This window comes from Rhea pennata, chromosome 4, assembly GCF_028389875.1.
Source record: "Rhea pennata isolate bPtePen1 chromosome 4, bPtePen1.pri, whole genome shotgun sequence".
NCBI classification, from domain to species: domain Eukaryota; kingdom Metazoa; phylum Chordata; class Aves; order Rheiformes; family Rheidae; genus Rhea; species Rhea pennata.
The window spans coordinates 16,899,258-16,922,334 of record NC_084666.1 but is presented as its reverse complement, the minus strand read 5'-3'; the positions used below and the strand labels follow the sequence as shown (position 1 = coordinate 16,922,334).

General features: G+C 38.8%; 1 protein-coding gene across 12 annotated transcripts in view; it reads left to right on the top strand.

The window, feature by feature from the left end:
- The window catches only part of LDB2 (LIM domain binding 2), a 216,518-nt gene that overhangs the window by 116,033 nt on the left and 77,408 nt on the right, over positions 1–23,077 (top strand). The window lies entirely within an intron of this gene.

Genomic DNA, 23,077 nt, shown 5'->3' with positions numbered 1-23,077 from the left:
ATGCATACATCTTACGCTGAAGTCAGTGCAACTAATATTAAGTCAAATCAGACAGAGCTGGGGTTGTCACCCATATTTTTTCTAGAACAGAGCTAAACGCCACTTTCCACAGAGTATTTGGATGACTGTAGGCCAAATTAGGTGTGCCTGTAGGATTGTGTGTCAGGTTTCCATAGCCAGGCCACAGCTTGGTTTCGAATTCGTTGATTGTTTCTGTGTTAGTCCTTTAGCTGAAGAAATAAAAATTTTTAGTTCTTGCATCCAGCTGTTCTTGGTTTAGCTCAGATGGGTGATACATAGGGCTTAGTTACAACTGTGCTGCAAGGAGCTGCTGGGCTCGTCCATTGTAAGCCCTGCAGGGAGAAGAGAGCTCCATGGTCCCCGGGACTTGGTGCTCCATGGTTGTAGCAGTATTTGCGTGGCCTACCAGGAGCAATGTGCATATTTTAATCTATCTCTGCCTAAGCCAGCCTACATGGAAGGTAGCAGCATCCTTGGTGTCCACTAGACTTTTGTTTGAGCTGAGACAGAAGAAAACTGTCATGAGATTCTCAGAGCTATTGATGCTAACCTTGCTGATCACCAGCAAAGATATAAAAAATAAAACAACAAACACCCCAAGATTTCAGAGTCTGGACCTAATTGTCAGAAAAAGATGAAAGGGAATAAATGTGGGTGCAATACCAGCAGTGGTTGCTGCATTGTTGTCTTTTTGTTAAACAATATGGCAGATTTTCAGTATTTTTTAGACTGAGAGCAGTAGCGAAGGTTTTGGCCAGTGTCTGGAGAATTTAAAACTCTAGGCTTGTGAGAGCTAAAAAAAAGTTAAGAATCACTTTAACAAACTTACTTTTCCAGAGAACAGCTTTATTCTCAAATGTTTGACTAGTATGGTCAAAACTAAATGCTTTAAGTGATAGGTCAGTCTCCAAAATATCGCAAACTTTAAAAAAACATAATATTTTTTCTTGTCATTTGATTTCAGATGTTTTGGGTGTGTTCTGGTTCCATTTTGAAGGTTTTTTTCTGCAATCATTGAGTCTATAAGGATTTTCTTCTGAATTACATGAAGGTTGATTCTTATTTCAGCATCTGGTATTAAAGAAGGTCATCAACTATCATCAGACTTTCAGTATTATCATGAACTAAAGATTTATGGAAGAATTCATTCTTCAGGGCATTGTCAATGAAATGCCCTTGTTCACAGAGCACCATTTCTGACTCCCGTTAGGTGAAGGCAAGTACAGTCATGCAGAGCTCAGAGTGATTGGACTTCCACTTTTTCAGCAGCTTTGCCAAGATCTCCTGCAATGGGGTCCTAATGGCTTTACGTACTAGAATTTTGGAAGTAGCAAAACTGCAATTGCTGCATACATACTAGAGAAAGATGGAAAAAAAATTAAAACACTAATCATGATCTAAATTTCTAATTTCATTTTAATTTTAGTTTTGAGCTTAGACCTGCCTGTTGTAACTCTGAGGCTGGTGGTTTTGCCCTAATAAAGATAATGCCCATAGGATCTTTTCCTAGCATGCTTATTGGAGGGTGTGACCTATTCCTACATTTAATCTCTGGTGCTTGCCACTTTTGCATGCTTTTCAGAGGGAGGAGCTACCTGTTTTCTTTGAAGATTTGGATGAATGTAGGGTGATATTCCCAAATTCCCTTCAATCAAACCTATGCTAACAGTAATAGAAGATTTAATGAAAATCTTTATCTAAATATTTAGCACTAGAAGTAAATAATAATTTGTTATTAATAAAAATTGAATATTTTACTTATTATGTCAGAAGATATAGGTAGATAAATGAGCCTTTCTGGTAACATTCTGATTAAAAGCAGAGTTTTAGTGAGCGAGTGAACACTTTCCTCCCACTATCAAAATGACAGAAAACAGGTCAAACATGCAAAGGTATTCACATAGTTTGAAAATACATTCCTTCAACAAATATTTGAGTTGGGTAGATTATAGCGGCCTCTTAATGTTTCACACTCAAGTGATGCTAGTTATCTAATAGGAAAATCTAGGAATGTGGCAAAGACCTGCAAGGAATTCTGCATTATAGAAGTATAGTTTATATCATAAATCTTATTCTGTCTTGTTTATGTTAGGTGAAAACAAATGACATTTGTCTTTGGCTTCTTTATGGTACACTCTCCTAGCGTACATGAAGATGTGTCACAGCTTCAGCATTAACAACAAGTGTTTGAGCACACATTATTTTAAGGAATTAATCTGTAGCTTAAACTGAGGTCAGGTTTCCTTCGTCTTGGAGTTGCCTTTATATTGCAATTTGGAATTTGGAATGGAATTTGGTTATTCATATAATGGGTCTGATTCATGGACATACTAAAGTCACTTTATGTTGAATCCTAGAGGCTAATTTAGTCTCCTAGAATGGTAAGAACATTTCAAATAAGGTGAGGTTGTAATACTCATGCTTCATTTACTAGTTCAGGGCATGTTTTCAATAATTACAGTCATGGCTAAAACACTTCTAATTCTGTCATTTCCAGCTGGTAGAACAAACTCTGAGGATTGCCATCCTTGGAGAGGGGAAAATGTAAACTGACTTAGTGCCCTGTTAAACTCTTTCTTAAAGCAGGACTGACTCCAAAGCTAGAAGGATTTCTGAGATGATTAACTCTAGAATCTAGCCAGTAACAAAATAAATCACTCTTCTTATTAAAAAAAAAATATTTTAGTTTGCTTCTGTAAAAAAAATAAGTGATAGTTCTTTCAGTAATGAAATAAGAGACTTTCTAGAGTTGCCACAGATTTCTGTATCCTGTAGCACAGTCCAGGTTATCCCACGCTTAGCTCAGTAAAACCCCATCATTTTCCGTGTATAGTATGCTTGATTAGTGGTATGGCTAATATTTCCGCTTGCTGTACGTGCTAAAAGATCTAGATGGACAGCAAGCCATTCCTCTTCTTTTTACAGATAAATAATCTGAAAGGCAGCACAAGATCTCTCCGTGAAGAGACAGCAGCACAGCTGAGGTCTCTTATTGATAGATCCAACCTTCATTGACTCGTTTGGGAGAAACCATGCTGTTTCTGCTTGGCTGTCCTGCCCATAAACACTAACATATATGTTTCTCCCAAAACTAGAAATAAAATCTCCTTCACTACTGTCTAGTAACTGGCAAATGGTTAATTATTTTTCCATCTAGCTCTTAGTTCATATGGAAGCTATTTAACTGTTCAGGTGTTAGGAGTCCATGGTCAAGAATTGAGAGCCCATATTGCAAACAAGAGCAAGTATTTGACAAGACAGAATAAGTTCAAAAAAGAAATCAGAATGAGTTTATTGATTTGACAGCATGAGCAAACCTTCTGTTTTGCAGTGAGGATTTAACATAATCTTTCAGTGGTGTTTTTCATACGATTGAATGGGAATATTTTCACATTTCAGTCACTTACCAGACTTCTATTTATATGTGTTTCTCCTTAATAGCTTTGGAGATGGGAAGCTGTGAAACGACTTACTCATATCTTTTGGCCTCAGTGGTCACTTTACATTGTTTTATGTTGGCTGACTTTTCCAGAGCAATCCACAAAAGCAAACAGGATAGAAAGTCTATTTTGTTGAGCTAAGATCTCAGAAGCTATGGATATGAGAGCCTTTGGGCCCTGAAGACTGGCTATATTAACTGTAAACCAACCAATTCTCCTTGTTCTCTCCTGCCTCTGATGTTGCCACCCATTTCTATAAAACTGAGCTCCAGTTCATTTGGATTAGTGCCATCAGATCTCCAAAAACTGGAGTATATCTTCCTCTTCTCCGGCTATTGAAAGAGAGTGGAAGCATAATATGGGCAAGGAGCTTTGGCAGCTGAGGTCTTTTCCCAAATACATAGAAGAAGTAAAAAACATTTATATCAATCATATGGAATGGTTTATTACTATTGATAGATACAACCCTCCTCTCTTTCGCCTCCACAAGAAAGAACTTCAGGCTTCATTGAACCTCTAGAGGATTCATCCTATAATAAAGGAGAAAAGCAGAGCAGAAAAAAGAACTCAAATAAAGGAGGAAAAAAATACCAAACTGGAAGTGTTCACAAAGCAATGTACAAACCTTTCCAAAATATCATTAGTTATTTTCATAAACCAGCTTAGATATGTGTTTGGGCACTGTTCATCCAATATTGGTGTGAGAGAGAGCAAGAAAAATGATTTAGTGAGACTAGTCATTTTGGGGTTTTTGGTCATTCTCTATTTTATGTTTGGAATTTTTATGTTCATCTTCCTGCTTTAAAGAGATGCCTTGCATCTGCCTCACTAGAGAGCTGCACATCTTAAAGCATTTCAGTCACTCAGTGAACCTGCTGCCAGTTGGGAACACCTCTCCTTGTCTGTTTGTGTCTCTGTTCAACTTCTTGTCTACATATCTTCAAGCACATTTTTAAGGCCAGGGAGCTCAGCAAGGAGAAGAAAATGTCTGCACTTGTATCCATGGTTTAAAGAAATTACAACACTGAATGAATGATATACAGATATTTTTAAAAAGGCAATATTTTGAGGCATGCACAATCTTCTGGGTTTTTTTTCTTTAAAAGAACAAGCAAGGAGCTGTAGTAATTACCTTCAGTCAGCATAAGCGTCAGCACTCACTGCTGTCACAGAATAGAGAAATATTTCTTTTTTGTATTTCTAGATGCAATGTTTTCCACTTTTAACTACAGTATAAAAGGACAATGATTTTCTTTTCCACCCCCAGAAGAGTGAGAGATGAATGTTTAATTAGAGCCAGAATTTGTAATGTTCACAGAACAATTTTTTCCCCGTAAGTGTCTCCACTGATATGGATACTGTTTGTAGCTCATCTCCATAACGTCCTTACTATCTGCTAGCAACAGAGCCCTGCTGCAGTTGCTGCATAAGCAGTTTTTGCTTTTTTTAATAAGGAGAGGGAAGTCCTGTGGTTCATCCCAGTGGTGCAGTTTAAGAGAGAAACAAGAAATGAAGCAAACAAGGGCTAAGACAAGATTCCTTTAACCCTCTGATTGCTTTTGCCATGTTTTACATTGGTGACAGAAATTTCAGCAGAGTGTGCTGGGTACCCCTCATGCCTCTTCACTGCCCACAGATATCAGCTGGATGCTGTCAAGTGACTTCTACCTGGCCATTTTTTCTTGCATTATTTGTGAGAGCTCATTATCTGCTTCGACTGATTTCCCTCAAATTACTGCAGCATGCCAAAAAGGAGGAGGGGAAACAGCAAACTGTGTCCAAGCGGGATGTGTTCAGCACAGCCCTGGTGAGAGCAAACCTTGTGAAGCATGAAAGAAAAGGGGAGGAGGAAAGCACGGGAGAATGAAGAGCAGGCCACCAACTGCCTCCTTAAATCATCTACAGAAGCCAGCAAATATTTCCCTAACTTTTGCTCATACAAAACAATTGCAACCTAAATCATGCCGTTGTTTGCAACAGAGCTTGTGGCAGTAGCTTTTGTGGGAGCTTTCCCGTGGTCTCTTCAGTCTTGCAGGAAGGGGTTGGATGTTGCGGGGCTGTGCTCTTCAGATGGGCTCGCAGGCAGCCCTGTGCTGTCCAGCGCACTTTGGGCTCTGATAACCAATTTAATTGCCCTTCCCTGGCCCTTCTGAGATGACTTACAGAAAGGCAGTGCAGTGTCGACTTGCAGAAAATCCACACCTGCCAGCGTGGTGGGCTATAGGAAAAGGTGTGATGTTCATGTTAATCACAAACCCCAGTAAAAATGAAATACTGGGGAGAGAGGATTATGTGATCACCAACATATCACCGGAGGAGAGCTGCTGGGGTGTCTCGCGCGCTTACGGAGCACTGCAATGTGGGAATAGTGATAGCTTGAGTTTCTAGAGCAGCACTCATCACAACACATCCAGGAGGGATGGCACTTAAACTGGTACAAAGGTGACACCTATAAAACAAAACGACTGTTTTCTAAATAATGGTTTGAAACACTACAGCTTACATTACTGTTACTGGAATGATTAGGGCCATTATTGGCGAAGGGGTATAATCTTTTATTTTTACAAAATAAAAACACTGTATCACAGAGGCCAGCTCGAGAATGAACAGTGACAACTCTTTCAGTGTGTCCAGAAAAGCCGCAGAACTCAGGAACTGGCCCACCTTGGGAAGGAAGGTCTCTCTTGTCACCAGAGCTTTAGGGGTCATGAAGGGAAAGCAGCAGCAGCATCACTGCAAGGAAAATATTGAGAGTATCGGGGCTGGCTGTCTTCCACAGAGTAACACTGACCTTTTAAAAAGCTTTGACTTTTAAATTGGTTTCAGAAATGTGTCTAACAGCTTGGTGACTGCAGTAGGAAACCAGATCTACAGTAGAAGTCCATGGGAAAGAGCAGGCTTGGTTGAAATCACCACCTCAACTTCCCAGCACCCTTAGGTTTCCCTGCAGGTTTCCAGCCCAGATACTGACACCACCTGTGATGTTCAACATGTTTTATGGGAAAATACACTGAAGCTATGCTATATGAAAGTTGCTATAGGAAGATCTGACCCCTGTAGAAGTGATCTTCTTTTGTGTTGCTCTTCAGATGGCGATTGCTGGTCTGTGCTGGCCTAGCTAGAAAAAGGCTCACATTAAATTAGAAGGCAGGTTCAACTAACTGCTGTAGAAACTGCCATTCTTTTGCCTGATTTTCCTTGGTGTGAAGCGTTATCCCAAGTGCCTGTTACTGACTGTTACTGGTGAATGTGCAGCTCTCGGCTGTGCAGATGTATATAGTGACTCCTCTGCCTATAAACTGAGCTGAGAAACTCTTAACATTTCATTTCCTGAAAGAAGTCCGTATCTCTGGCAAGCTGAAAATCAGACATCTCTATTTTGTACGGGCTGAAAGCAGGTATAGGTGGAAAGGGTTCAAATGCCTGCTAATCCTTGCCTACTAATACACTACTAATCATGAGATGGCAGCGGTGACACTTTGTGCAGAGCTGTGCCTGTGTGGGGAACAGCTGCTTTCCTGCCCAATTTTTGTCACACACAGTATTAAATAGAAGTTGCTTTCATTGGTGATTTCAACCAGACTTGCATTTCTCAGCCCGTAGGAGTTTTACAAAATATCTGTTGTAAGCTGTTAGCCTAAAGTGTTTGGAAATATTTAAAAGATGGAGCTGTGTGCTTTTTGTTTCAGCAACAAATTTAGTCCTATCATCTGGGGGGTTGTACCCGTTTTTATTTTTGTTTTCTCTTGTTTCACTGCTAATCTCTGCAGTTTATTTCGATCAAAAGAAAAGAGTTCCCAGATTGTCCCAGAGTAATATATTCTAAGTATTTAGGATTGAAGGAACGTGTTTTGCTGCCTGTATGAAGTACTAATAGAGCAGATATTGAAACACAAATGTAAAAAATTTCAGCTGAAAGATATAAGATCAGCCTAACACTAAACAGTGTGTTGGCAGATCCCTGCATGGTTCCAGCTATGTGAGTCCCATGAAAAGGCAAGCCATAGAACAGCATAGCAATCTGAACACATCTGTGTCTGTCCCATGCCTGTTCTGGTACAACGTGAAGGGCGAGCCTAAATGCAACTACAGGAATACAAACTAGATCTCCTTAACAGGATTTGTAGATTAAAGCTTAATTAGGGCAAGTAGCTCATGAAAGCCTCTTCCAAAGTGCAACATCTCTTCCCCCAAAATTTACAGCAGAGCAACGTGTAGCAATCTTTTACCAAACAGTTCTGCATTTGTAACTAGGTAGACTGAATATCAGGAAGAGTCTGGGTCTTGACATTGTCTGACTATAGATCTTGGTTCCGTTAAAAAAACAGAGTAAAGAACCACTGCAAGAAATATATGGATCTTTTTTTTTCTTTCTGTAGGTGATGGGGAATTTGCTTCAGGAATACAAAAAGTTGAAATAATCGGCTGTATTTAATCCTTCTTTACAAATGTCTGTACAAAACTCAAAGCTGTTCTTACTTTTTCCCTGGCAGATTAAATACGCTGGCCGGAACAGGTTGCTTTTTGAGCTGGATAGAATAATGTGAGGAGCCCTTGCTTCTATTGTATTTTACTTTAGCTTATAGTTTTCTGTAACTTGTTATTAATATTCATGTTTTACTAGGTTTACTTCTTACATATGAGATATGAACTGGCAAGACAAAATAGTGCAATAATATACTTTCACGGAACCATAAAAGCATTTGGATGGATTCTGGATCAGTACACCAATGCAGCAGAGATAGTGTGCACATACTAAAATTTAAGCACGTGAGATAATTACTTGGGAGAACAAATTCTGGTTCTTGTTCAGTCTTTTGTTCATTAATTAGGTAAAACTACCTACCATTGATATCAGTGGACATTCAGCCTCAGAAAGATTTCACTAGAACAAAAAGGGAATTTTAAGATATGACCTAACTTGTAAGGGTTGAATTTGCTTGCCCTAGAAATGCAGCTGCAGGAAGCAACTCTTATACACAGGTTGGTAATGGAGTGCAGCCGTATAGCCAGCTAAAATTACAAGGGGAAATTACAGATACATAATGTGACAACCTAGATCAGATTTTGGCAAGCTGGGCAAAACTAGCACCTTACCCTCATTTTTTTTACAAGATTTCCAGTGGCCCCAGATGGTTAGGACCTTAGATTTATTTCTTGTAAGAAGAGTAGCATGTCCAGGAGTAAAATGTCTAAGGGAAAAAAAGAACAAATCAAAAACCCTGGAAGCACTTTTATTTATACGAGTAAAGGATAAAAGAGTGTGCTTGGAAAGCAAAAACAAATTCTCTGGGTGGATTTGAGAAATGTTGTGCTGCTTTATGAAAATTCACTGCTGATCAAAGAGAGGAAGTCAAGCTGTTTGCCGCTTTGCGTGAATGCTAAAATGTGTGTTTTATTAGGGATTTTGGTGCTTTGGGGGCGTACGAGCGCCATCCGTCTCACCCGAGCTTGCCGAAGCGCCCGGGGAGACGGCGGCCGGGGCGACGGCGTGCCGCCCCGGCTGGGAGGGCGCCCCGCGCGTGGCACCGCGCTGCAGCGCAGGCGTTTCTTTTCAGCAGGTGTCTCAGCAGAGGATGCTGATTTAGAGCAGACTGTTGCCTTCATGCCTGTTCACCGGTGTCCAGTTGTAAGGAAAGGCTTGGCCCCTCGGGGTCTGCGGGCGGCGCGGTGCTCTAGCTGCTCGTTCCTGGGCAGGAGCGGAGAGCTCGGCCGTTGCCGGTGGCGCTTCTGGAGCTACAGCAGCTGCTCGCGGAAGCAGAAAGTCTCTGCTCGGAAGAAGTCCCCCCTGGCTGATCACTGTTTGCCAGCCTGACTGGGGGCTCTTCCCGCCTCGGATGGCGCTGCGCGCTGCGACCCTGCTGCTCTCTAGCTGCCCCACGTTGCTGTGTCTCCGCAGAAGCTGATCCCTTTCCGTGGATGCCCCCCGTCCTCTCACTTGGATGATGCATGGGTTAGAGCGCGAGGGCATTTCTTCGTCCTTCCTGCCGGCGTGGCTGTACAGTGCTCTGTTGCTGGGGCCCGGCAGCAGCTGCCAGATTGCATCCTACATCTGCTCCGTTTCCAAATGCCCCTTTGTTAGGTGAAAACGAAGGCCTCGTTATTGGCTCTAAGTGTGTAGTCACTTAGGAAAATAAGCCCAGAAGTAAACATATGAGTGAACAAATTGGTGTTTTGCATCTCCTTGTTCCCTGAATGGGCTCACAAGTGGTAAGAAGAAGACCCAGAGTCTCCAAATCCATCCACGTGGCATTTCCCCGCTGTATTTTCTCAAACGGACTGTCTGGCTTTTGCAGCCAATTGATATGCAGAGCAGGTTGGAGAGAAGAGAGATAAATGTGCTGGTTTTAGTAATACAGAGGACCACGGTGAAGATACAACCATTTCTTTTCTTCTGGAATACCTCTGTTTCCTCGAAAACACAAAGTTGACCATATGATGACATTCTTATGTCTGAAAGAAAAGGCTCACTAGTTCAGGTCTGTGAGGGTAATTCCTGCTTTTTATGATTGTGAATCTTTGGGCTCTCAATTTCTAAAATCTTTTCATTTTTCTTGTTCAGTAGATTGAAGTTTAGATTCAGGAACAGCATAGAATTAAAGGTGAATAAACAGCTAGAGAAACTCTTAAGTCATATTGACTTAGGTAGTGAGATCATGCCAAGAAAGTTAATACAGGTACCTCCAGGGGAATGCTGATCAACTGATTTATTCACCTCTGTTTCTTCTAAGCAAAAACATATGTTTGAAGAGGAAAGCTTTCAAAGTAGGACAAAAACCTAGAACAAGCAAGTTTCCTTTAAACCCTCATTGTGTTCACTTCCTTCACTGTAGTTTTTCATATGTAGAAAAAAACGTATCAAGACATGAACATACAGCATATTTTAAAGTATTTTTTCAATTCTGCATTGATGTTTATCAAACAATAACTTTGGATTCCAGGTTGTGTTATCCTACATCAGTGGATGAGAATGTGCACATGTGTTTCTGTTAGTCTTGGTCATTGCTGATCTCCCTCACCCGCATTGATTATACCAGGAGGCCACTCCCTTTTATTTTAAATGTTTTTCTGTAATTTTATGCTTGCTTGTAAGGCTGTACAAAGAGAACTTGACAACTTACAAACTAAAACAAGTATAGCCCTTTTTAAACTACAGATGAACATGCACACATATGCACGTACACATTCCCACATTAAAAGGAAGAATTTCACCCCTTTAAGGAATCCCATCTCACCTTGGCATGCAGATTTACTAACTGCATGTTAGTGTTATAAATAAATGGGATCACTTTTCATGCTTTAAAAAACTCTCAGAAAAAAAAAATCGAACATAGCCACAGGCAAACTGGGAACACTTGTAAATAGCTTTTATTTCTAAAATAGAAACTTTCCCAGAAGTTAATTAATATACACACATACAACAACAGTCTGTACTCTAGACTGATTCAGTAGGGACTGTCATACATTTAGTCCATCCATCAGCCATCCATTCATTTGGACTATAAAATGTTTACATCAAGGCACTGAAGAATCTTTTAAATATTATATTTTTTTAAATCTTTAATAGGAACTTAGAAGTATAGTTGTGATTGACTATCAAGGAAATAATGTACATCTCACATTGAAATTCACAGCTCTGAAGGTTTACCTTGTAAATTAAATTCATTTGTATAACTGTGTTTTTGCATACATCTGCGTATTTCTCTGATAAATGAAGATATTACCACATCATCAGCTAAAGTCTTGATCCATGACATAATTCAGGTCTCCAGTCATTCAGCTGTCTATGGCCAGAGTTGAGCCCTGTGTTGTAAGAATCCTTTGAATATATCTGGCTTTATTTAAGCATGGTTGTGTCTGTCTTATACCTTTGCTTACATTAAAGGGAGCATTTAAAGGCTATCTTGTCTTCCTCTTTATGCTTGTAAGCATAAAGAAACACATTTAGCCATTTACACCAGGAAGCAGGCATACTGTTCTCTCCAAGAACACGTTTTCTTTTTTGGTGTTTCAGAGCAGCATTGCCTCTTTGCCCCAAAAGCTCATTACTGCCACAGTGCAGTGCAGTGGAGGGATGCCTGACAAGGCAGGAACTGGCTTTTGGGAGATTTTGCAAGAGCCACGTATGTGAGCCAAGACCAACCAGAATTTTTTGCAAGGGCAAATCCAGTTGAAAAGTGCAAGCACCAGGAGAGAAGATAACTGAATGGTGTGGTCTCATTTATGATTTTCATGGAACTGACCATGAAAAAAAGAAAGCTGAGGCAGAATGTTTTGGGAAAACATAACAAGTGTGGGATGTGTCAGGCTGTATAATACTCTCCACTGAGAAGGGCGTAAATAAAACTGTTATAAATAAATAATCAATATTAGTTTCCATAGTTGCTGCATGATGGTGAATTTGATGAATATTTGGGTGTCATCAGAATTAAAGCTACCTTTGAATCCATAAAGCAAAGATGGCAATATGTTAATCCATTGAGTACCACATCCAGAACAGGGCAGCTCAGTACAGGGTCTGATTCTCATGAACAAGGAGTTCACTGATTATCTAAAAACCATTTGCTGCATGTACAGCTAGTGATCATGAACTGGTTATATCTGTGAATAGAAATTACAGTACTAGCCAATAACGTCCACTCTTGCTAATTCAAAAAAAGTGTTTTGCCAAAGCTTAAATCTCTCCTGGCATGAACGATGGCAATATTACATTTAAAACTAGAACTGTGAAAGAGTCCTTGGTGCTGCTGCAAGAGATTATACTGCTTGATGCAAAAGCCATGACTGTAAAAACATTGGAAAAGACTCAAAAACTCTCAGATAGAAGACATGTAGAATCATCTTTTAAAAGTAAATATAAGTGAATTTAGAAATAATGGAAAAATACGAAATTAGATGCAGGGAATTTAAATTACAGAGTAAAAAATGCATGAAATGGGTAAGGGAAGCTAAAGGAATCGATGAGATATCAACAGAAATAGATTTAAAATAATACAAAATATTTTAAAGCATATTAGGAATAAAAATCGCCTTAATTCAAGCCTAGGTCTGTTGCAATATGCAGATGATGAAACCAAATGATACAGAAAAGTCAGAAATGTTCAATTAATAATTCTGTTCAGTGTTTGAAGAGAAGTAAATTTATTAATTCTGTTTAATGTTTGAAGAGAAGTAGGAGATGATATGGTGGATGAAATGAGAAGTTTATCTTCCACAGTGAAAGAGAATGTGAAACAATATGTGCTATAATTAAATGCTATAGAAATAAAAGGCCTAGAAAACATACAAAGAGCGGAATCACGTGATGGTTGAGAGGTAACTTTAGGACTGGACCTGGCTTGGAAGGCAGGCTTGACGGGAGCTTGAATGTCACAGACGAAGTCACACACAGGTCCAGTGGGTATAAGTTGAACTTAGACAAATTCAGCCTTCAGGGAGACAGCTTTTTCTTATATTAAGGTAACTGAGCATTGGAACAGCTCACCAAGGAAGGTGGCAGACTCAGCATCACTTGGAGACTCTAAAATAGAGTCATTAGAGTCTCTAAAACGAAATGAAATAACTCCTAAAAGAGTTGCTTCTCAGAAATTTCTGTCTTGTGTATAGACGAGGTCAGACTACATGATCACAGTGGTCCCTTTTGGCCATAGAGTTTATAAATTATAAATTAAACTCAAACTAATTTAGAAAATGATGTTTCAACACAGACAAACTAGAAACTAATTTACTGTCTCCTGCATTAGACTCTTTCGTCTTATGATGTCTCCAGCATAACTGCCATTGATTTTTATTAATTAATGATATTTGTTTGCAGTGTGGTCTGTTCTGTGGCCAATTAGTACTTGGGTTCTTTTTGTGTTGCTGCTAAATATGCACATGTAATAAATGGTATGTAGAAAAAAGACTGTAGCTCAAAATACATCAAGATAGACCACAGGTGGGCAAGCAGACAAATTGAAGGGGGCTGTGGGGCGATACCATTAGGTAGAAGAGAAATGTTCTCGTTGAACATAATAAAGGTACCATCTGTCCAGACACAGCTGAATGTATTGTGGGCGCTTCGCAGCAAGACTAAGCGCTCTACCGAAAGGCTCAGAAGTAGCATTAGGAAAGAAGCTGATTTTATTTAATTGTCAACGAATCTGACTCCACATAGGAAATTGGCACAGTTCTTCGAATACAGAGAGCATGTGCATAGAGAACAGACCCATCTAAATATTTTCAGCATCTTTACAGAAGCTGAAGCCAGTCATTAGATATGAGTTATTACTTCAAATGCCTGTCTAGAAACAGGTACTTCTGTTTTCAAACAGATACTTCCAAAAATATCTGAGCAATAATGGATGCTTTATCATCAATTCCAAGAAAATATACTGTTTAAAATAAATTTCAAATGTGTATGTAGTGAGAATGGCTTTTTGTACCAGGTAGGCTTTTAGATTAAGCATTGCTTGCTTTCAGATCAATTGGAAATGCAGAGTGTAGCTGAACCCTGTGAAAGATGTCCTGCTTTCAAATTCTCAGTGGCATACTGGGCATTACTGGGTGATTTTCACGTATTCAGACACTCCAAGAGTCTGGATAAATATTTTAAAAGAACAAAGACAATAAAAGACTAAGTGAGCCAGGTAAGCCTTCATAAAAGTAAGTTATAGCATTTGGAATATAGTGTTATTAGCTTAACTGGCTATGCTAGATAACCTACAATGATTCCAGTATTTCTGACAAAAGGGTTTTGACTGGGGAAAGACTATGTGCAATGGTATGCAGTCATGAATATGCATGTATCTGTTGATACCTTTGCCTATAGCTGTGTGCAGGACAAGGAGATAAATCGTGACAGAAAGCTTAGGACCCTTATGTGTGGTCTCTAACTCAGATACATTGTATTTAACGTGCAATTGTATATGGTACGCTGTATTTCTTTATAGAGCTTGTTGAAAAATAGAGGCAATGTTTACAGATGTACTCAAATGTACAAGTACATTGTACAAACAATGCAGATCGTTTGAAAACTGGAATTTGCCCAGTAATTTCAGTGAGTGACAGTTCAGGACTATAGCATTTGTCATCATTCCTATTTAAGGGCCCAACCATCATTTGTGAAGAGTTTTATAAATGTTAGAAGAAAAAGCTGCATCTCCCAGGGAATAGTTCAAAGACATTCACAACATCATTGTGTCTCTCTGAGGGAGAATGAAGGTCTTCGTGGTGCAGTAAGGCACGATGGACACTGCCAGTCCAATGGGAACTTTCCCTGCATTGAACCCCCAAGATTGGGCTGACAGTGTCATTTTTTCAGACAATATATGTAAGTTCGTTTGTATTAACATCATGGCTCTATGTTTCTTGGCACAGCAAGAAGAGTTTTTTAAAAAAACAAATAAAGGTTCTTAATACATTTTTCAGGGCCCATAGGTTTTTACATTATCATCTACATACCTGCCTACCTCTGTGTTTGTCCACTTATCAGTCTTAGTGTGGCTTTCTTATAATGCTGTGTGTATTTACAATGTGAGCTGCCTTTTCAGTCTGCTTTTTTCTGTAGGAGTATAATGGATGTATGATACAAGTTCAGGTGTTTCTAATATTCCCACAATTTGGATTCTGACACTTAGTGTAAATTGGTAATGCTGTTCCATACCCAGTTACTTTTTTCTTTTTTTTTTATTTTTCCTAAAAAAAATCTGAATAAGAATGGAAAAGTTGCAATCTCAGTGCAAAGGTTATATGGTTTTAATATATCATTATTTTAATATATCATTATTTAAGAAAGCTAAAATATTGATTGGAAGATATAAGTGACTGCAGATAGTTTCTTTTGTTTGTTACTGTGTTTGGCTTCACCATCTCGATTCCTAGATGACAGCCCGTTTTATTCTGTTATACGAGGCACATTTCATATTGTATTACTGAAATGTACAGCTGTGTTTAGTAGTTCCATTCTCACACATTTAAGAATAGCTGTGCCTGATTTCTCTGAGATTGTGCCAGTATTCCAAATGGCTTCTCTTTTGTTTTTGAGAAGTTAAAGCTTAATTTTGGCATTTATCAGTTCTGAAGTTATGTTCGGTATCAACAGCTTTTTTTGGAAGAGTCATCGTCTGAAATAACCCTCAGTAATTACAGGAATTTGTCAGGATATTGTTGATCACCTTACACACGTGTTTTTCCAAAGAGGGCTGGGTTGGAGAGCAGGGAAGCGGCCCGCGTTTGCGTGCGTGCGGGAGCGTGAGCCCTTGCCTCGGCGCTCGCGGAACGTGCAGGGTCAGCAGCGCTGCACCGCTAGCGCGCGGGGATCGTCGGTCGGTCTTTATGGCCCCTCGTTGCTTGTTGTTCAAGCTGTGTGTCACAGCCAGTCACAACAGTTACTTCAAGCAAATTTTCACACTCTTTGGCTCAAACTGCTGGCAGCATTCCTAAAGACTCTGAGGAAATAATTCCACAAAGTGGCATAAATTAATGTGACTAATTAACATGATGTTAATTATTTGTAAATTGTATGTTTGGATACACATTACTTGAGAGGCATATGTTACATTCAATGTTTACTGAAACAAGTGACTGCTAATCGCATCTCCTGAGTGTTCCTTTCACAACAGTCAGCAAATAGAGGCTTCTCTAAAAATAAAAATTGTGTCCTAAGGGAATGCATGAACTATAGCATATAATGAAGTGAGTAACTGGAGTAGAGAATTACCTTCACGTCAGCCTGCGAAACACTTTGTAACTAGTTTCATAGGCAGTAACTTCTTTCACCTCAGATGTAAATCAGGACGTATGTAGTATATTAATAGAAATGTGGAAAAAAAAAAAAAAAAGATGAGCTCATGTAATTAACAGTTGTATAAAAGGAAAAGACTTCAATTTAGGATCGAAAAAACAACCTTCATACTGCTGTTTCACAACTTTTTGAGTTTCTGATCTAAGACTGAAAGTGTCCTCTTGGGTCATTGGCAGTAGGTGCACAGTACTTTAATGATGGGCCCAAGGAGGACCTACACGGGACATATTCAGAAACCTGCTACTCTCAGTACCTGGGAACCTCACGTGGTGAGTTATAAGTTGTCTGCTGACGACTGTTGCAACCGCCCTGCATAGCAGCACGCTAAGCCAGATGGTGCACCGAGCCCGCGCGGGTTCCTGCAGGCTCTGGAGGGCATCGTCGGATCACGCTTGTGCCCACCCCTGCAGGCCGCTTTTGTGAGCAGGCAGTTTGAGGACAGACACCGGCTGTGCTTAAGGGGCAAAACAGACCAATGCAAAGAGTGCAGTGGTGTGGCACCACAGGCTACCACATCATATAAACCTTTCCATAAATTGGTCAAGCTCCATTATTTAGGAATTTTTTCTCCTTACTCCTGCTGGAAGCTTAGTGTAGAATGGAAGGCAATATTGTTTAGAAACCATCTGGTAATTCCTAGGTGACGTTTCTCCATGATTATTTAGACCTATTTTTTGTCACACCAACGTTCTCTTTTAGATTAAATAGTTCTTTTACCTCTCCTATGTTTCCTCCTGATTCCTTTTACACCACATCTCAGAGTGCAGGTCCATGGAAGTCTACTTATTTTAAATATTAGGTTATTTTCCTGCCAGAGCAGCTCCCTAAACTGTCTCACCACCTGACCGCATATGTGCTAGTGGTGGTGTAAAGGAGAGGGTAGGGACCCTGTGACTGGAATAGAAGGAGAAAGAGAGAAAGAAAGAAAGACAGAAAAAAGAACAAGCATATGGTAGCTGTGAATTACATCAGCTGAAGCTGCTATGGTACAACACCTTCAGGCTTCACTTCGCTGTACTAAAAAAAAATAGCTCTTATTTAATCTCTTCTCATAAAACAAGTTCCAAATCCCTTTGATCAAACCCCTCTCTTCATCTGTTCTAGTTTAAGTTCATGTATTCTGAAGAGCTATGAGGCTGTGGGTTTCTTTCAGTTACTAAATACATGGCTAATGTTGTTTAAAGTGCCTTCACCCCGGCCACCCTGGCCTCCAGCTACCATTCTGGAAGGATGCAGATTCCCCATGGGTCTTGTGTGATACGTGGCAGCCCTGTGGGAATGTCTCGGAGACTCTACAGCATCTCCAGCGGCACTGCACACTTACACTTGGCCCTCTGAATCGAGCCCTGCGTAACTCAGTGTTACATGGGACGTTTCATTTCCTGCAGTGAGACGTAGATTATTCTTGACTCAGCAACTGTCATATTATTGAAATGTAGTTGTATTGTTAATTAAGTTCTGTATTTTTTATAATTTAACAAACACTATCAAATAACAATCAAAATAACAAAACATTATCATCAGAGTTATTGGAATCTTTTGCCCACTGAATGAGTCTCTTATTTCTTGAACTACACAGCTGGAAGCAATACGAGAGTCTTTCTCCAAGAGATATACTCTAGCCAGAACAGAGGGGAAGAGATGGGCAGAACAGACAGAACATTTGGTGACTGAGGTGACTGATCTCTTGGCCTGTGATGTATATTATTGTGTGAAATGTACAGATTTTTGAGAGTTGAATTTTCAGTCACAGTAACAACCACATCCTGGATAATAGGGAAGGCTTCGCATTTTACCTTTCTCTTCATCATGCCATACTTCCTCTTCTTGCTTCAGTGCATCAAGGCAAAGAAAAAACTTTTTGTATTTTTTCTTAGAACAGGCAAATAACCTGCTTTTCTAACTTCATTTTTCTTTTGGAAACATAGAAACTGTTTCTATTGAAAGTTAAAAAATAAAATTTCATTTGAGGCAAGCATTCAGCATGGAAAATTTCAGCTAAATAATTACAGTTTGGCAGAGACATGAGCAGGTGAAACCAAAGTATTATATTAAAAAATATTAAGCAAACTTAACTAGAGCTCTTGTCTATAATAAAAATGTATGCATGCATACATATGTATATACTGTGCTATTTTCTTATATATGTAATGAATAATGCAGTTCATTATTTTTGGAACTGTGTCATTTGCAGTACTCTTTCAAGCCAGCTCCTGAATTCAATGGGGCTCATTGTGTATGTAAAGTTTAATACATGCGTAACTCTTTTGCAGGATCAGATTCTGCAATATTAATGCAGTATTCATATGATGAATTTACCTGCCTGAAAATCCAGAATATTTTAAAATATGGCTGCACACATATTGGTAATGAAATTACAAACCCTAGCATTTTACATTTACATGCTTTCTTTATGTAAAATAGTTGTATTATTTTGAAAAAGTACAAAATGTAACTCCCTTTTTTCAAAAAAAAAAGGTAATTGTGGCTTTATACTCTCTCTCTTTTTTTTTTTTTTTTTTTTTTTTTCTCCTGGAAGTGGAAGGGAGGGAAAGATGCATTCAAACATAAGTTTTACATTTTGGTTGTTTAGGGGATATTTCATCAACTGGGTACATGAGTCCTCTAGTTGCACATGTGGATTGGAATCCACGTTCACTGTAGTACGGAGGGGCGTATGTTCAATGTCTTTTGTGATGAGGAGCCTGATCTGTTAGAACCTGGTGATTTAGAGGGAAAACTTTCTGCATGGGTGGGCAGCAGGTTGGGATTTGGTGCCAAAGTTACACAGAGCACAATAAACTATCTGCAAAAAGTCACAATTTCAAGTCATATTCAGAAGAAACTTAGAAGAGCTTTATTATGACATAGTTCATAGTGATGCAGAACTTGTAGTACAGTGCATTTTTAGATAACTGTAGCTAGGTGAGTGCTAGGAAAAATTTCTTTTCTATAATGCAGTTTTGGAGGGTTTGCAGTCATGCTCAAATTATATTAAGATTTTTGAAAAGAGAAACAAACGTGAAAGAGGTTGAAAAATTATAAAAAAATAATGGGCTTTAAGCTGTTAAGGTCTTTAAGCTGTTAAGGTCTATTTCAGATAGAAATATTTATATATTTTTTCCACATTTGAAATATTTTTGTTAACACTTAGTTATTTCCTAAATGTTTCTGACATTGGTCAGACAACAACAAAAAATCTAAGATAATTCAAAAATTTTTGCAAGAAAACAACTTACTGCTTTTTTGAAAAATAAATAATAATTATGATCTCTTACTCATATATCCCCATTCAGGCTATTACTGTCTGACTGAGATCACAATTGAATCAATTGTACCAGTTAAACAACCCTTAAAAAAGTGAGAAAATCTGCTGGTAGATTTTGCATTGCATGACTGTTCTCAATAATGTGAAACAGAGCTGCTGCTCACAATAAAACAAAAAAAGTAAGGATAGGATAGGATATAAATAACTGAGATTGCAGAGAAGAAATTGCAACCTGCAGGCAGAATTAATCATCAGAAATGGCATTTGGAAATACCAGAGAAATATGTTTTGAAAAGTACCACGGACTTTTCACCAAGCACAATGGTAAGGACTGTAGGTTTTTGAAGCTGGTATCTCCTGCTGCTTAGTCTGTCAAGTCTAAAACATTGTCCAGGAAGTAGGTCAGTTGAAAGAGAAGATTGTATTTGATCACTGCTCCATCTTGCAGCGCTTGAGTTTCTAGCAGAAGTTTCAGACATAACCAGTCATGATTACTTTGAGGAGAGGACAGGCTGAGATGATGCAGGATCAACCATGTTCCATGAATGCACCTTAAGAACCTGACGTAGACCCCAAAGATTTGGCAGGTAAAACTGGCTTCCGTTCAACCTTTTATTGTTTGTAGTTTTCTTTTTCCCAGTAACTGTATTCACTGTGCTGAATAGTACATGCAAAATTAGATAGTTCCTATCATGAAGACTTACAATGTCAGGCTAAAGGCCAGAACTTCAGTAGTCCCACTGATTTCAGTGGGAGTTTGAGTGGAGTATAAAACACCAAGGCACAACAGGAAATCCAGGATTTTTTTTTTTTTTTTTTTTTTTTTTTGCTGAATTTCTCCAATTTCCAAGCAATATTAACAGTTTGACTTCTTTGGAACATCCCTGAATAAATAAGTTTGAGGAGTACAGCAAGAATCTTACAAATACCATGGTATTTGTAACCAAAGTTGTTGGAATTGCAAATCACACTAAGGAGGGGTTGATATCAAATGTCTCTCTGAATTATTTTGCAGTATTGAAACCATTTCAAAAACATGACGTCTGCAGTGTTTCCTAGGGAAAACTTCAGTTTTCAAAAGAATGATACCTCATTTTGTTCTATTTTTCTTGATATTTTACATCATTTTAAACTTTTGCCTTTATTTTATATTATTTTAAATTTTTTATACACCTGTGTTTGTAAGAAATTTTGATCCTCATAACTATTGCAGTTATAAATTCATCACATATTTGCAGTTGCACTCTAGCTCAAAGGAAAATAATGATGCAAATCCTCAAAAGATATGAAGGATTAGATTTCCAGAAAAAAATGGGTTATAATTATATACCAAGGACAGTCATCAAAACGTAAGAGTAGTGACTTTTAATGTGTATTTTACTAATATCAAAAATGTATTACCTTCTGTAGTCCCTGATGTCTTCTGCAGTCTAAAAAGAGTTATTTCTGAAATCAAAAACAGTGGTATTATACTTTCAAGAATTTCCTTAGGATACTTGCAAAGGTTTGCCTACAGATTAAACCTCTGAGAATAGTCCCTACAGGAACATGAAGAAATAGAGGCAAGCAAACGCCTCAGGAAGATGGTGGGTTTTTTTATTGAAAAGTTAATTTTATTTGTGGGTCTTGCATGGAAGCATCTTCACCAGATCTTGATAAATGTTTTCACCAGAAGGCCAGATCAGGTCCCCAGAGCTGCTGGTACCTTGCTGTTTGGGCAAGTGAGCAATTACTGTCTTTTATCGAATTTAAAGTTCATGTCAGCATCTTGAGTTACATATCTATTTCCTATGGACAGGTTAAGCTAAAGATATTGCCATGTGTTCCACCTATTGGCACAACCTGTGCCAATATATTAGAAGTTTTTAACTTTACTACATACTCCCTCACAGAAATAACTAACGTAAACTGCTAGCATATAACTTTTTGATTGTAAGTCAACCTCCTTCTTAGAGTGTATCTATTTGTAGATTATATCCTTGGGAATATGTGTGTTCTTTCACACAAGACTATAAAATCTTCTCTTGCTGTGTCCATAGAGGACATATTCTTGTTCCTCCCTCCTGTCCTGCTGGGTGAGTAAGATACAAAACTGAATACACCTACCACTAAAGATAGCCTTCTGGGTTTCATGCGGCAAGAGACAAGTACAGCCGTTGTTAAAACATACATAGGCACTGGGCATCTCAGAGAACACGAGTTTCAGGTATATAACCTTTCCAGAATGAAAACCTATGCAGCATTTCTGATCAAAATCACTTGGAGTTCATGTGCATTAACTACATCTTTAAAAAAAATGCAGAGACATGATATTCAGTCACCTGTTTTAAGGATATTGGTATAATATTGTCATGGCCGGTGTGTGAGTTGCTTGGATTCTCTAAGTGAAAGATGTCACCGAAAAGTGCAACAGCAATATGTTGTTCGCTTGATTTGTAGTCCACTCTTGTTCCTAGGTTTCTGGCCCGCACTGAGATTTAAATTGTTGTCTGTTGTTAAATAATAGTGTAATGGATACCACAGCTGCAGCAGATAGCTCTAATTTTTACTGACTTCTGTCTTGGTATGTGACTTAGATGTGCAGTTAGGTACTCAAGTCATGTATTTTGAAAATGAATTTAAATAATGTAAATGTATATATCATTTAATTAGCAATAGGAACTGTTTATTCTTTTGGACTTCCCACTGTTGAAAAAGAAACAGAACATGTGTCTGTTTTGAATTTAGTTCTGGCATTCCCTGTGTGCATAATGAGTGAAAGTGTAGGACAGCTGCTCTGGATGTATGCAGAATGTAAACCCTCAGTGGAGTGTTTAATTTTCAGAAATCCTACATTTAACTTTGAAGTCTCTTGAAAGGTAAAATACTCACAAAACACTGAGAGAGTCGCATGATCTTAGTACAAAGGCTGCAGGAATATGGTATCTATTAGTCCAGACCCTTAGTACCATGTTTTGGCATTTGAAGAAGAGTTCTCTTCCTTGCCACCATTCACCAGCCAGACGCTTTGTTCCTATACAAAAACCTTATAAAGTACCTTCATCATCCCTGAGCTGAATTGGATGGATGTACCAGTTTTTCACTAGAATATCCCAACAGATTCAACATACAACATTGTATGTTGGGCTGTATCTATGGAATGGCATCTGATATCCCATAAAAATGAACAAGAATTGTATGCTGCTGCTTTTGTGGTTTGTACATAATAACGGGGAGCACACACTTGCCTGTGATTTCCTCTAAAAGCTGAATGTTTTCCTCCAAACTTGTCCAGCAGGAGCATTTGTAAAGATGAGCTATTGCTATGTGATTTCTCTATGGAATGGGAGAAGAGGAGAACGTTTTCTATTTGCACACACTGAAAGGGGACAGGGTGCCCAAAGAACAACCCAAACTTTCTATATGCCCAGCACTCAGAATTTCTCTGAAAAGTCGAAGATGTTGCCCATGTGGCCTCTCTGGTTAGCACCTGACACTCCATTGAACATGCCATAATCTCATACAGCACAAGTAGATTACAAGATGTTTGGAAAGCAGTTTGCAGGTGAAAATGTCAGGTGCAAT